The sequence below is a fragment of the Nicotiana attenuata genome, chromosome 1 (assembly GCF_001879085.1).
Source record: "Nicotiana attenuata strain UT chromosome 1, NIATTr2, whole genome shotgun sequence".
NCBI lineage: Eukaryota > Viridiplantae > Streptophyta > Magnoliopsida > Solanales > Solanaceae > Nicotiana > Nicotiana attenuata.
In genome coordinates, this window is record NC_031989.1 from 28,736,301 (window position 1) to 28,753,414 (window position 17,114).

General features: G+C 43.2%; 1 long non-coding RNA gene across 1 annotated transcript; it reads right to left on the bottom strand.

Moving 5' to 3' along the window:
• Positions 14,141-16,441, bottom strand: LOC109240493. The gene is made up of 3 exons (XR_002070086.1): positions 16,354-16,441; positions 15,945-16,271; positions 14,141-14,386 (listed from the first exon to the last, which is right to left on the bottom strand). It is a non-coding gene; the product is annotated as an uncharacterized LOC109240493 (long non-coding RNA).

Below are 17,114 nucleotides of genomic sequence, written 5' to 3' on the forward strand. Positions count from 1 at the left end.
GGGGACAATTCCCTCTTACAAGGTTATAAAGGAGACTCACCTCGCTCTGAAGTTCCATAACCGGCATTCCACGCCCTTCCGAAGACTCAAATTGATGCACAACGCTCCAAAACTATCCAATAATTATGCAAATCCATTAATATATGTTCAATTACTCACAATAATCCAATTTATAACAATTCCTAACCCCGATCGAAAAGTTGACAAAATTGCCCTCGGGCCCACGTGCCCGGATTCCAAAGAAACTCACAAAATTCGACAACCCATTTCGATACGAGTTCAACCATACCAATTTTATCAAATTCCGATAACGAATCGACCTCCAAATCTAGAATTTTTGTTTTTTGAAAAGTTTACAAATTTTCTCCAATTTCTTCCATTTGATTCACAAATACTTGATCAAAATAACCATGGAATCATTAAATATAATCACTTTTGAATATAGAACACTTACCCCAATCCATATGGTGAAAATCGCCTAAAAAACGCTTTAATCCGAGCTCCATAGCTCCAAAAATGAGTAAAAATCTCGGACTGCTCGATTTATACACTGCCCAGCATTTTCGCACCTGCGGTTACTATTCACGCAGGTGCGGTTACTGTTCACGCATCTACGAAAAATACAGCAGCTGCCCAGAAATTTCAGCAGCTTTTAATTTCACTAAAAATGCTCTAACACCATCATACGAACTCGGAATTCGACGATTCTTGTTCCTATGAGTCACAAATAATAATACGAACCTATTCCTTCAATCGAAACTCAATTCGAAGCTCATTTACTCAATGTGATACCAATTTCTCTCGTTAAACAATTAACTCATGTTTTGCGCTAAAAACTCAATCGCGACTTGATGAAATTAGACCAAACTTTCCAGATCACTCCTATAATTCATTGTCAAAATCTCGGAAGTCTCGAAATCGAGTTTCGATCTCTAGAACTAAAAATGGACCTTTGGATCATTACATGCTTATGCTCAAAACGCCAAACTCTTCCAAAAACTCTTCCAAAACTCATCCTTCCCGGAATTCAATTCCGACCATGCGTACAAGTCACAATACCTAAAATGATGCTGCTCATGGCCTCAAACTGCTGAATGACGCGCTAGAGCTCCAAACGACCGGTCGGGTCGTTACAAGTTACCACAGAAGCGGTCCCTCTCCGCACAAGCGGGGGGCTTTCCGCAGAAGCGGCCCAGCAGGCCCAATGAAGGTTCGCAGAAGCGGCCCATTTTCCAAAGATGCGGTTGGCACAGGAGCGGCCCAGGACCGCAGATGCGGAAACTGCTAAAGGCAGTAGCCTTCATTAAATGACGGGAGTTTGTCATTTTGACACATTTTTCACTCCATTGTGGACGATTTTTGAGCTTCTTGAGAGGGGTTCTTCACCAAGCTTTTGGAGGTAAGTAATTACTACTATATGTGAGTTAAATACTTGGATTTTGGGTAGATTAACATGCATAGATTAGTGAAAATCATGGGATTAGAGTAAAACCTAGGTTTTTTTTTATTTTATAAAAACTAGATTTAACCACGAAATTCGTTATGGAATGAAGTAAAAATCATATATTTTTGATCCTTAGGTTATGGGTAACAAATTCCTTCAAAAATTTCCAGAATTCGGGCACGTGGGCTCGGGGGTGAACTTTAGGAACCTTGCCTCTGGGGTTGGATAATCACTTTAGTAGCCAGAATATGAAATTGTAAACCTATAATGATTGGTTTTTACACTATCTGAATAGTTTCGGATTGTGCGGCTCCAGTTTGAGAGTTTGAACGCATCTTGAGTTGGAAGTAGGCTCGAAACGAGGTAAGTCTCTTTTCTAACCTTGTAAGAGGGAAATTTCCCCATAGGTGAACTTAATTAATATGTGATTAATTGTGGGGGCTACGTACGTACGAAGTGACGAGAGTCCGTACGTAGATACTATTTCTATAATTGTCTGGGTACACCATGTTTTGTGAACACTACTATTTGATTATATGTGCTAATTGTAAGAAAGTAATTAAGTTGAAGAAAATCTAAGGATTTAAAGGCTTCGAGAGAATTGTCTTCATTTTTGAAAGAGAATCAAAGAAGTGTTGTGTTTTAAATAATAAAAATTATGTTTGACCGCGTTGCACAGATGATTCGCGAGCGGGGTTATGCTTTTACCGCATCGCATGTATGATTCGCGAGCAGGGTGAATAGATGCATCTATGGTTCGCACCGTTCAACCCTCGGTAGTGCACATTTTATTTTTATGTTGGATCGGGCCGAACGTCCTCGGTGATAATTGTGTGTGATAATAGAATGGGAACTCTTTGTAGTTGTATGCTTCATTTCTTGATATGCCACTTGTTTTAAATAAAGAAAGTGTCTTGCCTTCTTAAATATGATGGAGGAAATTCCTCGGTTATTGTTCCGGTTTAAGCTTGACTGTTATCTAGATATATTATGCTTTAAGAATTGGAACTTCACATTATTATATTGTTGGCCCTAGTAAGTGTCGGAGTCCACCCCTTGTCACTACTTCTGCGAGGTTAGGCGAGATACTTACTGGGTACATATTTTATGTACTCATGCTACACTTCTGTACTTGATTGTACAGGCTTTGAGGCGGGTGCATCTGGCCATCAGTCCGGCGCGTAGAGTGGACTCCTCAGCTTGAGACTTCCGGTGAGCTGCCCTTTTGAGCCGTTCTGCAGCAGCTAGTGTCTTTCTATGTCTTTACTTTTCCTGTCTATTTCCTTTCCAGACAGTAGGGTAGTATGGTTTTGTATATTCTACTAGATTGCCCACATACTTGTGACACCAGGTCTTGGCACACACATTGGTAGACTTATGATTTTTGGATTACTATCATGATATAAGTTCGTAATTGTTACTTTCCTCTAATTATGCTTAAGCTTCAAACTCCTAATTTCTTTATCAATAAGGAGAAGTTTTCACGTACTAATTATTTAAATGAGGATTTACTAGTTGATTAGTGTTGGCTTGCTTAACAACAGTGGATGGCGCCATTACGGCGTAATGTGCAATTTGGGTCGTGACAACATGGTATCAAAGCCAGGTTCACGTAGGTCTCACAAGTTATGGGCAAACCTGGTAGAGTCTTGCGGATCGGTACGGAGACGTCTGTACTTATCTTCGAGAGGCTATAGGGTGTTAGGAAACTACTCTTTATTCATCTTCTATCGTGTAGTCGATGGTATACTAAATTTTCTTCTTCTATTCTCTCACAGATGGTGAGGACGCGCACGGCGGATGTTCCAGACCAGGGAGGAGCTGCTCCCCCCGTTGCTAGAGGCCGAGGCAGAGGCCGGGGGAGGGCACCGGCCCGAGGTAGGGGACGAGGGCATCCCAGAGCTGCCCAAGTTACACCACCGGCGGATCCGGAAGGGGATCCCATTGTTGAGGAGCAGGGCGAGGTGCCCGCAGTAGATCCTGCCCCGACAGACTTCATGACAGCACCGGGTTTCCAGGAGGTCATTGTCACGACCTCAAAACCGACCCGGTCGTGATGGCGCCTATCATAAAACTAGGCCAGCCGACACATTTCCAAAATAATCCACATTTCATTTAAAACTTAAGTAAACCCATTTTTTTTCAACTGAAAACCGATAAAAGATATAAAGTCAAAATCAAACAAAGCGGAAAAATACAAGCCCGACCTCGGGTGTCACTAAGTCATGAGCAATGCTTCAATAGTTCCGAAACAAGACAAGACCAAAATAGTCTGTATCATGAGACTGAGACATGATACAGTATGGATGAACAAGACTGAGTACAGAATATCAATGGAGCTAATGGTATAACAGCAAGAAACGACCTCTCGGGTCTCAACAGTATCGGCGTGAAGCCTTAACATGATAATTAGCATGATTTACAGCTCATTAACTTAATCACAACACAGATATAAACAAGAAAGAGTCAATAAGCGGTGCCATGGAATAATCCAGGCCGCAATTCTCACGGTGCACGCACACACGCCCGTCACTTGGCATTTGCGTCACCTCAATAGTAATCATAGAACACATAGTTCGGGGTTTCGAACTCTCAGAACCAAGTTTGGAAGCGTTACTTACCTCAAACCAAGCCAAAACTCTAGCCCGCGATGCCATTGCCTCTCGATTCGGCCTCCAAATGCTCCGAATCTAACCAAAATCAGTATATTATCATCAATATATGCTAAAGGAATGAAACCCATAAGAAAATTATCAAATTAGACCAAAAATCCCGAATTTGGCTCAAACCCGGCCCTCGAGCCCACATCTCGGAATCCGATAAAAATCACAAAACTAGAAAGCCCATTCCCTCACGAGTCTACCCATATCAAATTCACCAAAATCCGACATCAAATGGCCATCCAAATCCCCAAAATCAACTCTCCAAATCTTCTTCCATTTTCCCCAATTTTCACCCCAAATTCCCAAATTAAATGATAAAAATCAAGACACAATCATGGAATTTAACCAAATTTGAGTGAAGAACACTTACCCCAATCAATCCTCTGAAAATCCTCTCCAAAATTGCCTTCTCCCGAGCTCTCTAATGAATTTTGAAATTATGGACTCAAACCCTCGTTTTTGAACTTAAACATTATGCCCAGACATTTCCTTCTTCGCGAACGCGACCGTCCTCTCGCGTTCGCGTAGACCAACTCAGAGTGCCTCTCCGCCTTACTTTTTTCGAACGCAATAACTGCCTCGCGAACTCGATGCTTTACCAGCTCAAACCTTCGCGAATGCGACACTCACCTTGCGAATGCATAGACCAAGGACCTGGAGTCCCCAACTGCCTCACTCCTCTTTGCGAACGCGACTCCACTCACGCGTTCGCGATGCACACTCTGCCCTACCATTCGCGTTCGCGTCCTCTCCTTCACGAACGTGAAGAACAAAATTCACCATCTCAAAAAATACTCTTCGCGAACGCGATGAACAAACCTTCTGCAACAGAAAACCAGCAAAATCTGCTAACTCTCAAAACCAAGAATTGGTCCAATAACCACCCGAAACTCACCCGAGGCCCTCGGGACCTCAACCTAACATGCCAACAAGTCACATATCAGCACTCAAACTTGTTCCAACCTTCGGAAAACTCAAAACAACATCAAAACATCAAATCACCCTCGGATTCAAGCTTAAGGATTTCCAAACTTCCGAATTCCGCAAACGATGCAAAAACCTATCAAACCTCATTCGAATTACCTGAAATTTTGCACACACGTCACAAATGACACAACGGACCTACTCCAATTTCCAGAATTCCAATCCGACCCCGATATCAAGATTTCCACTGCCGACCGAAAAATGCTGAATTTCCAATTTCGCCAATTCAAGCCTAAATCTACCACGGACCTCCAAAATACATTCCGAACACGCTCCTAAGTCCCAAATCACCTAACGAAGCTATCCGAACCATAAAACCCCAATTTCGAGATCATTTACCCACAAGTCAACTTCCGGTTGACTTTTCCAACTAAATGGCCAACTTAAGAGACTAAGTGTCTCATTCCACTATAAGACCGCTCCGAACACAGCACAACCAACACGATATGATCAAATACAACTGAACAACACATAAGGGAGCAGAAATGGGGGAAACGGGGTTGTAACTCATGAGCCCTGAACTGACGGTGCATGAGTCGAACTCTAAGCTGGAAGGGTACTGAGAGATGAGTGACCCTGATATGAACTGTGAGAACCATGGCTAGATGATCCACCACGGTGACCCGAACAGGCTGGCTGAGCATGTCTGAATGGATGGCCTCTGCCGTGCTAAAACTGACCTCCCGAAGGAGCACCACCAAAACTACCAAATCCCCGAGGCCTCTTGGCCTCCCTCTCATCTCGCTCCTGGCGGCAAACTGACTCTATCTCTCTGGTAATGTCAACCACCTCCTCAAAACAAGCGCCAGATACCCTCTCTTTGGTCAGAAAAATCCATAGCTGATAAGTGAGGCCATCAACGAACCTCCTGATCCTCTCCCTATCTGTAGGAACTAGCCAGATAGCATGACGGGCCAACTCGGAGAATCTCATCTCATACTGCATCACGGTCATATTCCCCCGACGCAGCTGCTCGAACTGCCTGCGCAGCTCCTCTCTGCGGGAATGCGGTACATAATTCTCTAGGAAGAGAATGGAGAACTGATGCCAAGTAAGGGGCGCTGCACCAACAGGCTTGCGCCTCTCATAAGCCTCCCACCAAGTGAAGGCAGCTCCAGAAAACTGAAAAGTAGTAAATGAGACCCCACTAGTCTCTAGAATACCCGCTGTACGAAGAATCCTCTGACACTTGTCCAAGAAACCCTGGGCATCCTCGCCTTCTGCCCCCACTGAAAGTCAGAGGCTGAAGTCTACCAAACCTCTCCAATCAACGCTGCTCGTCCTCAGGCATAACTGGTACTACAAAACCTGAGCAGGTGCAACCGGCTGGGCTGGTGGTGCCTCCGGTGTTTGTAATCCCTGAACAACCTACTCGGGTGTGCGGGCGGCGGGAGTCTGAGTGCCTCCCCCGGCCTGAGAAGTGGCTGCTGTAGTAGAAACTACAACCGCCTGAGCAAGACTAGTGCACACGGTCAAGATCTGAGCCAAGGTTTCCTAAAGACCTGGACTAACGCTAGGCACAGCCGATGCCTGAGCTGGTCTTACTGGAGCATCCCCCGCTGGAACCTGATCATGAACTGGGGCGGCTGGTGGATCTACAAGTGCTGCCCTAGCTGCTGTACGGGCTACACCCCTGCCCCTACCACGGCCTCGACAGCGACCTCGGCCTCTAGTGGCTCCAACTGGTGGTACTGGTGGCCGTCCGTCCTGACCGGTAGCACGTGTCCTCACCATCTGTGAGAGAATAGAATAACATAAGTTTAGTACTAGGATCAACAGATTCGCACGACAAGAATTCAAGAATGTGAAGTTTTTCCTAAAGGTTCTGCAGCCTCCCGAAGATAAGTACAGACGTCTCCGTACCAATCTACGAGACTCTACTAAACCTGCTCATGACCCGTGAGACCTGTGTAACCTAGGCTCTGATGCTAACTTGTCACAACCCCAAACCGACCCGGTCGTGATGGCGCCTATCATGAAACTAGGCCAGCCGACACGTTTCCAAAATAATCCACATTTCATTTAAAACTTAAGTAAAACCGTTTTTTTTTCAACTGAAAACCGATAAAAGATATAAAGTCAAAATCAAACAAAGCGGAAAAATACAAGCCCGACCACGGGTGTCACTAAGTCATGAGCAATGCTACAATAGTTCCGAAACAAGACAAGACCAAAATAGTCTGGAAATAACAACAATGTACTAATAGGAAGATAGAGAAGGAGAAATAACAACAAGTGTTTAACTCAACAATAAATAAATACAATCAGAACAGTATGGAGTATAAAGCTCAGCAAATCCCTATGTACCAATGCACAGAAAAACATAAAAAGTGTACCATGTCCTCCACTCTCAAGTATTCAACCACTCGGTACCATATATGGCCATCCGGCCCAGGGAAGATCCATCCCGGAATGTATACACATCACGGACCGTAGTCATCCACTACCGAGGAAGGCCATTCCAGCCCTATGGAGAAGATCCATCTCTAGGTATTCGGACAAGATCCATGTCGAGGGAAGATCCATCCCTCAATAATATCAACTGCACTCACTGGGGGTGTATAGACTCCGGAGGGGCTCCTTTCAGCCCAAGCGCTATAACAAGCCAATGAAGGCATAATCAATATCCCGCTACGGCGTACAGCCCGATCCCATACTGTCACTCAATATCAGGCTCTCGGCCTCACTCAGTCATCGCTCTCAAGTCTCACACACACGGGCTCAAAATGCCACGATACCATCCCGAAATAATGATGTGATGTGCTGAATAACAATAATTGAGACCGAGACATGATACAGTATGCATGAACAAGACTGAGTACAAAAATCAATGGAGCTAATGGTATAACAACAAGAAACGGCCTCTCGGGTCTCAATAGTATCGGCGTGAAGCCTTAACATGATAATTAGCATGATTTACAGCTCATTAACTTAATCACATAATCACAACACAGATATCAGCAAGAAAGAGTCACTAAGCGGTGCCATAGAATGATCCAGGCTGCAATTCTCACGGTGCACGCACACACGCCCGTCACATGGCATTTGCGTCACCTCAATAGTAATCATAGAACATATAGTTCGGGATTTCGAACCCTCAGAACCAAGTTTGGAAGCGTTACTTACCTCAAACCAAGCCAAAACTCTAGCTCGCGATGCCCTTGCCTCTCGATTCGGCCTCCAAATGCTCCGAATCTAACCAAAATCAGTATATTATCATCAATATACTCTAAAGGAATGAAACTCATACGAAAATTATCAAATTAGACCAAAAATCCTGAATTTGGCTCAAACCCGGCCCCCGGGCCCACGTCTCGGAGCCATTCGCTCACGATTCTACCCATATCAAATTCACCAAAATCCGACATCAAATGGCCACCCAAATCCCCAAAATCAACTCTCCAAATCTTCTTCCATTTTCACCCCAAATTCCCAAATTAAATGATAAAAATCAAGACACAATCATGGAATTTAACCAAATTTGAGTGAAGAACACTTACCCCAATCAATCCTCTGAAAATCCCCTCCAAAATCGCCTTCTCCCGAGCTCTCTAATGAATTTTGAAATTATGGACTCAAACCCTCGTTTTTGAACTTAAACATTCTGCCCAGACAATTCCTTCTTCGCGAACGCGACCGTCCTCTCGCGTTCGCGTAGACCAACTCAGAGTGCCTCTCCGCTTTACCCTTCGCGAATGCGATAACTCCCTCGCGAATGCGATGCTTTACCACCTCAAACCTTTGCGAACACGACACTCACCTCGCAAACGCATAGACCAAGAACCTGGAGTCTCCAACTACCTCACTCCTCTTCGCGAACGCGACTCCACTCATGCGTTCGCGATGCACACTCTACCCTACCCTTCGCGTTCGCATCCTCTCCTTAGCGAATGCGAAGAACAAAATTCACCATCTCAGAAAAAACTCTTCGCGAACGCGAAGAACAAAATTCACCATCTCAGAAAAAACTTTTCGCGAACGCGATGAACAAACCTTCTGCAACAGAAAACTAGCAAAATCTGCTAACTCTCAAAACCAAGAATTGGTCCGTTAACCACCCGAAACTCACCCGAGGCCCTCGGGACCTCAACCAAACATGCCAACAAGTCACATATCACCACTTAAACTTGTTCCAACCTTCGGAACACTCAAAACAACATCAAAACATCAAATCACCCTCGGATTCAAGCCTAAGAATTTCCAAACTTCTGAATTCCGCAAACGATGCAAAAACCTATCAAACCTCATCCGAATTACCTGAAATTTTCCACACATGTCACAAATGACACAAGGACCTACTCCAATTTCCGAAATTCCAATCCGAACCCGATATCAAGATTTCCACTGCCGACCGGAAAATGCCGAATTTCCAATTTCGCCAATTCAAGCCTAAATCTACCACGAACCCCCAAAATACATTCCGAACACGTTCCTAAGTCCCAAATCACATAACGAAGCTATCCGTACCATAAAAACCCAATTCCAATATCATTTACCCACAAGTCAACTTCCGGTTGACTTTTCCAACTAAATGGCCAACTTAAGAGACTAAGTGTCTCATTCCACTCTAAGACCGCTCCGAACAAAGAACAACCAATAAGATATGATCAAATACAACTGAACAACACATAAGGGAGCAGAAATGGGGGAAACGGGGTTGTAACTCATGAAACGACCGGCCGGGTCGTTACAGTCATGGGCCGTATGCTGCGGTTCGTGGACTTTATGACTCAGGCTGGTTTATTTCTAGCAGACCCAGCCACATCTCAGGCAGGAGGGGGAGCATAGACCCCTACTACTCAGGCTCCTGGGCACGCAGCTGCCGTATATCAGACTCTTGGTACTCTACCCGCGGGCGGTGCCCAGCAGTTGCAGCAGTGGTACCGGAGCCCAGACCAGCTGCGAACGATGATTCGCAGAAGTTGTTCGGTAGATGGACTAGGTTACACCATCCTATCTTCGGAGGTGAGTGTCATTAGGATGCCCAGGATTTCATTGACAGGTGCAGGGACAGACTGCACAACATGAGGATATTGGAGTCCTATGGAGTGGATTTCACCGCCTTCCAGTTAGAGGGCAGGGCCCGTAGGTGGTGGCAGTCTTACCTTCTCGGCAGACTAGCAGGTTCTCCTCCCATGACTTGGATCAGTGTATACAACTTCTATTGGATAGGTATATTCCACCCTCTCAGAGGGAAGATTTGCGGTGTCAGTTTGAGCAGCTCGAGCAAGGTCAGATGTCTGTGACCGACTATGAGGCGAGATTATCTGAGTTGTCTCGCCATGCACTCATGATACTTCCTACGGACGCAAAGAGAGTGAGGAGATCCGTTGCGGGGTTACACCCCGGTATTCGAGCTAGCATGGCACGAGAGGTTGAGATGGGGACTGAGTATCAGTTAGTGGTGGAGATTGCTCGGCGGATTGAGGGTTACCGCCAGAGAGGTAGAGAACAGTTGCAGCAGGACAAGAGGACTCGATTCTCTTGAGAGTTTAAAGGTGCCCCAACAGGGGCAGAGGTCAGTTTGGGAGGGGTCAGCCCAACAGGCCCATATATCCAGCACCACCACCACCCCCTCGGGGTGCTCCAGCACGACCCTATTTCAGTGTTATGCCAGAGAGTTCTTACCGCCCACCAGTTCATCAGGGTTCTTTCGGTGCCTATTTCAGTGCCATGCCAGAGAGTTCATACCGCCCACCAGCCATTCAGGGTTCCTCTAGTGGGTATTCAGGCCATCAGGGTCAGGCATCGGGTCAGCAGTCTATCATACCGAGAGGTTGTTACGAGTGTGGAGATCCGGGTCACATAAAGAGAACCTGCCCCAGACTTCGAGGCAAGGCAGTACCGCAAGGTCATCAGCCCATGATTGCAGCACCAGCCGCCCGACCACCCAGAGGTGGGGGACAGGCTGGTAGCGGCCGTCCTAGAGGTGGAGGCCAGGCAGGGGGAGGTCAGTCAGCTATTGCTCAGCCAAGCGGAGGCCAGCCAGCCGACGCTCCAGCTAGATTCTATGCTTTTCCAGCCAGACCAGATGTATTGGCCTCAGATGCCGTGATCACAGGTATTATTTCTGTCTGCGGTAGGGATGCTTCAATATTATTTGATCCAGGATCTACCTATTCATATGTGTCATCTCTGTTTGCTCATTTCCTGGATATTCCTCGTGAGTCTTTGGGTGGTCCTGTTTATGTGTCCACTCCTGTGGGCGATTCTGTGGTTGTGGATCGGATCTACCGATCCTGTGTGGTTACATTCTGTGGTTACGAGACTAGAGCGGACCTTATGTTACTTGACATGATCGACTTTGAGGTCATCTTGGGCATGGATTAGTTATCTCCATATCACGCCATTCTTGATTGTCATGCCAAGACTGTTACTTTAGCGATGCCAGAGTTGCCGAGATTGGAGTGGAAGGGTTCCTCCGTTAGTTCATCTAGTCGGGTTATCTTTTTTCTGAAGGCTCAACATCTGGTTGAGAAGGGGTGTTTGGCGTATCTGGCCTATGTTCGGGACACAACCGCAGAGTCTCCGACAATTGATTCAGTGCTGATAGTTCGGGAGTTCACCGATGTGTTTCCTTCCGGCCTTCCAGGCATGCCTCCAGATCGTGACATTGATTTCTGTATTGATTTGGCTCCAGGTACCCAGCCTATATCCTTCCCACCATACCGTATGGCTCCGAAAAAGTTGAAAGAGTTGAAGGAGCAGCTTGAGGAGTTGTTAGCAAAGGGGTTTGTGAGACCCAGTGTATCACCTTGGGGTGCACCAGTGTTATTTGTGAAGAAGAAGGATAGGACTATGCGGATGTGCATTGATTACCGCCAGTTGAACAAAGTCACCATAAAAAACAAGTACCCGTTGCCTCGTATCGATGATTTGTTTGACCAGTTACAGGGTGCTAGGGTGTTTTCTAAGATCGACTTGAGATCGGGGTACCACCAGTTGAAGATTCGGGACTCAGATGTTTCGAAGACTGCCTTCTGTACTAGATATGGTCATTATGAGTTTCTGGTGATGTCCTTCGGCTTGACTAACGCCCCAGCGGCATTTATGGATTTGATGAACAGGGTGTTCAGGCCTTATATTGATTCTTTTGTTATTGTCTTCATTAATGACATCTTGATCTACTCACGTAGCCTGGGGGAGCACGAGAAGCATTTGAGAGTAATGCTCCAGACATTGCGAGAGTAGAAGCTATATGCTAAGTTCTCCAAGTGTGAGTTTTGGCTTGAGTCAGTAGCATTCTTGGGGCATGTTGTATCAGGAGAGGGTATTAAAGTGGATCCTAAGAAGATTGAGGCAGTTCAGAGTTGGCCACGTCCTACTTCAGTGACTGAGATCAGGAGTTTCCTGGGGTTAGCAGGTTATTACCGCTGATTCATGCAGGGTTTTTCATCCATTACATCACCTTTGACTAGATTGACCCAGAAGGGTGCTCCTTTCCGTTGGTCCGATGATTGTGAGGCGAGTTTTCAGAAGCTCAAGACAGCCTTGACTACAACACCGGTTCTAGTTTGCCTTCCGGTTCAGGGATGTATACGATATATTGCGACGCTTCACGCGTTGGCTTGGGTTGTGTATTGATACAGGAGGGGCGAGTTATTGCATATGCATCACGTCAGTTGAAGATTCATGAGAAGAATTACCCTGTGCAAGACCTAGAGTTAGCAGCGATTGTTCATGCTCTCAAGATATGGAGGCATTATCTGTATGGGGAATCATGTGAGGTTTATACTGAACATCGCTGCTTACAGTATTTGTTCAAGTAGAGGGATCTCAATTTGAGGCAACGTAGATGGCTTGAGTTACTGAAGGATTATGACATCACCATTCTTTATCATCCGGGTAAGGCAAATGTGGTCGCGGATGCCTTAAGTAGGAAGGCAGAGAGCATGGGTAGCTTGGCATTCATTTCAGCGGAGGAGAGGCCACTAGCCTTGGACATTCAGTCCTTGGCTAACAGACTTGCGAGGTTGGACATTTCAGCGCCCAGCCGAGTCCTTGCGTGTGTTGTTGCTCAATCTTCGTTATTGGGGCAGATCAAGGCCCGGTAGTTTGATGATCCGCATTTAGCAGCCCTTAGAGAGATGGTACTATAGGGTGGTGCCAAGGAGGTTTCTATTGGCGAGGATGGCGTTCTGCGACTCCAAGGTTGCCCATGTGTTCCTAATGTCGACGGCTTGAGGGAGAGGATTCTTGAGGAGGCACATAGCTCGCGGTATTCTATTCACCCAGGTGCTACGAAGATGTATCGTGACCTGAGACAACACTACTGGTGGCGGCGAATGAAGAAAGACATAGTGGAGTATGTAGCTAGGTTTTTAAATTGCTAGCAGGTCAAGTATGAGCACCAGAGGCCAGGGGGCCTACTTCAGCAGAGAAATGGGAGCGCATTACTATGGATTTCGTAGTTGGGTTGCCGCGGACCTTGCGGAAATTTGATGCGGTTTGGGTCATTGTCGATAGGTTGACAAAGTCGGCACACTTCATTCCAGTTGTGACTACCTATACTTCCAAGAGGTTGGCCCAAATTTATATTCGGGAGATAGTTCGCACTACAAGAAAATAGGCCTTTAGCGAAGGGAAATATGGTCGTTAAAAGTTCAAATCCGGTCGTTATAAGTTAATAACGACCAAAAAAATCCGGCCGTCACCGGTCGTTAAAAGCCCCGACGTTAAAAGTTAACGACCGGATTACAATGCGGTCGTTAAAGATTCTTTAGCGATGACATAATTTCCGGTCGTTATACATCCTTTTTAATGACCGAATTTTCCCTTCGTTAAATTGTTATCTAGTCGTTAAAAATCTTTAATGACAACTAATTCAGTCATTGAAAGTGCTTTTAGCGACCAATATTCCCTTCGTTATTTGTATTACTTTTATGAACAAAATTTACCTTTGTTAATACCCATTTATCTGTTTGAGAAACATATCATTGAAGAGCTTCAATGACCACATTTCTTTGCCAATGTAAAATTGTACCAAGTATAAGTACAAAAATTTAATTTAAATGTATAGAAATAATTATTTATATGCTTTCATACACACCCAATAACACTCTAAAATAAACCAAATACTTGGTATCTTTGTCAATACAAAGAAGTAAAGTGTCATATTTACCAGAAACCAATCTAAATCATATGACATCATTTTTAATAATTCCTAAGAAGAGAAAAAAAATTACAGCATATGTATAGTCGCTTTAAACCATCCTAACAAAATATAAACCTCTTGTACTTGAAATTACTCTACACTTTCTTCAAGGACAACTTCTTCGGAGTTCAAATATTTGATCTGTTAACATAAGTGTATGCCACTTTAGTAATAAATAATAAACAACTAATGAAGAAACATAGATCCATTAAAGTATACACTAATGGCCATAAACAAGAAATTGAAATAATACAACGATCAGATGACTAGTATTGATCAATTGCAAAAAACTGTTCTTTCTTTGAATAACAATGCCTTCTCATGGGGAGAAGCAGATTGTGGGAAATTATAAAAAGACGTGTACACAATTTTCATACACGATTTCTTTGATAAAAATGTCTACTTTTGTTTTTGCAAATATATTCTTCCCCCAAATCGTATAACAATGTCTTGGAAACTTATTCTTATGCCCATTTAACTTTCCTTTCTTTTTCTTTTTTCACCGCGTTACTGTTGTTCTAATGTGCTGCCTTTCTTTTTTGTAAGTGACAGTTTGTCTATATAACTTTTATATTTGTAGCATATAAGCAGAGAACGAAAAAGAAGAACAAAATTGGAGAGCTAGTTGAATGATAATTTTGGGGGAGTGGAGCCGAAGCACTTGGAGGATGAGATGCTACGGCGATGGAGAAGCCTTTGTGGTGTAGTCAAGAATCCAAAATGGTCTGAATATTTGCATACATCAGAAGCTGATCCTGAAGTCATCAATTGGTCTGAATATTTGCACACAACTTTAACCAGGCAATTCAATCCACAGTCATCAAATAACTTAAGACCTCTACAGTGAAAAATCAAGCACACAATTTGCAACAGAAGGTTCATTGAGTAGTACGATATGGCTGAAGAACCGACAACAACAACCTTCTCTACAAACTACATACTTATATAATAAGCATTTTCAGAGAATTCCACATGCATTTGGATAATTTTCTTAGCCTATTTTCTATCAGCGGAGATGTTAATATTCAACAGGTGTGTGCTATCGAGTTTTATTATTAATTTGTAAATGGTTCTTTTGAAAAGTGTTTTCTATGCGAACACTAGATATGTCTTGAAAGAATATTAAAAACTTGTTCTCTTTTCATGTATGTTTTTAATAGAACGAATGTTACCTTTTTCTATTTTAAATTGTTAATTATCACCTATCCTTTGTATATTTTTGGTTTAGAGGTTGTAACTAATTCTGTCTATTAAGTGTTCATTCCAAAAGCTTTAGTATTACTTTCTGGCTTTCACATTAGTCTGAAATTTCCTATTCAACCAAAAAGAATTTGGACTAGCCTAGTAATACTAGCAAATTACATGCATGAAATAAGCATTTAGCCTAAGCTATATTCCTTCACCCATATTAGGAAGGAAAAATCTCCTTCAAGTAACCAATTGATGTGGAGATCTTCTAATCCAAAAATAGCTTAATACTAGCAAATTATTTAATGATATAAGCATTTAGTCTAAGCTATATTCTTTCATTTACTAATCTATGTCTGATAAAGGTAAAATGAGGAAGAGCATGAAAAGAAAAGGAGCTGGGACATTTTCTTTGCTTGTTTAATTACCCTTTACTGTGTGCTGCAAAAATTTCCACATGAGCATTGCAATAATTTTATTAGAGACTTTAATAGGATTTTAATCTACTAACCTGTTAAATGATTCAATCTACTGCTAAGTTGAAGATGGTGATGAAGGCCGATCAAATACTGCACTTGCAAGCTATGCGTATTTACTGTCTTACACATCATATCTACTCTCTAGCTCTTCCAGGCGTCCGTGATTCATTTTTCGTTTTAGTAGCATTCAACTTCTCTAATAATGTAGCTTTTGAGGAGTTACCACCTTTCAACCCTTAAACGGTTATCAAACCAACAAATCTAACTACATGACTCTTGCGTTGAGGACCAAAGCACCTCTCTACAACCTTAATGTTTGTAAGAGACGATTCAGATTGCACCACTTCTTGGACTTTAGCCTATAAAATAAAAGATAATTTAATTAAAATACTGCAACACAGTAAAGAAATGATGTAAAATGAAATTTATCAACAAACATACATATTTTTCATTGGTTTCAGGTTCAACAATCTTGCTATCCTTCTAACGAGTCTCAAAAAAGATAGTAGCCACATCTGGTGGATTGCCATCTTTACCTCCTTTCACAATAAAATAAACAAGTCAAAGAAATATTTTTAACAAGGATGTGATTTCTTAACAGAATTGCAAGATTAACTCACCAATTCATAAAGAATCTCTCTAATTGGCTTACTACCCGTACGATGAGGCATACTCAACTTAGACCTATTGACCGAGTTTCTTGCACTTTTTTTCCTAAATTGAGAACACGCCGAAAAATATGGTTAGCCACTTAATATAACAAGATGTTAATAAATAGTTATGAAATCATATGTTAAACAATGCTCCTTCACAAGCCATTCCCACCCTATTTGGCACATCTTCTAGAGCATCACAAAATGACTTAAGACTTAATATCAGTAAACATGAAACTTATCCAGTAAACTAGAAAATAAAAAGTTAACCACTCGTTTGTATCAAAAGAGATAATAAATAGATTATAAAGGTTATTATACGAGTTCTAATTGATAGAAAGTGCAGATTCTTAAGTCTGTGACTTTGGATATGAAAGTGGGAGATTGGTCCTATTGTGGAAACTTTATCATCCACAACAGTGTCATAGATAAGCCATGACAGATTCAGACCACAGTGTGTTGCACATATTTCTTCCCTATATTGATCTGTCAAAAAGCTATTACATTGTAAATATGTTCAAATCTTTATTACTATGTAATATTACCAAA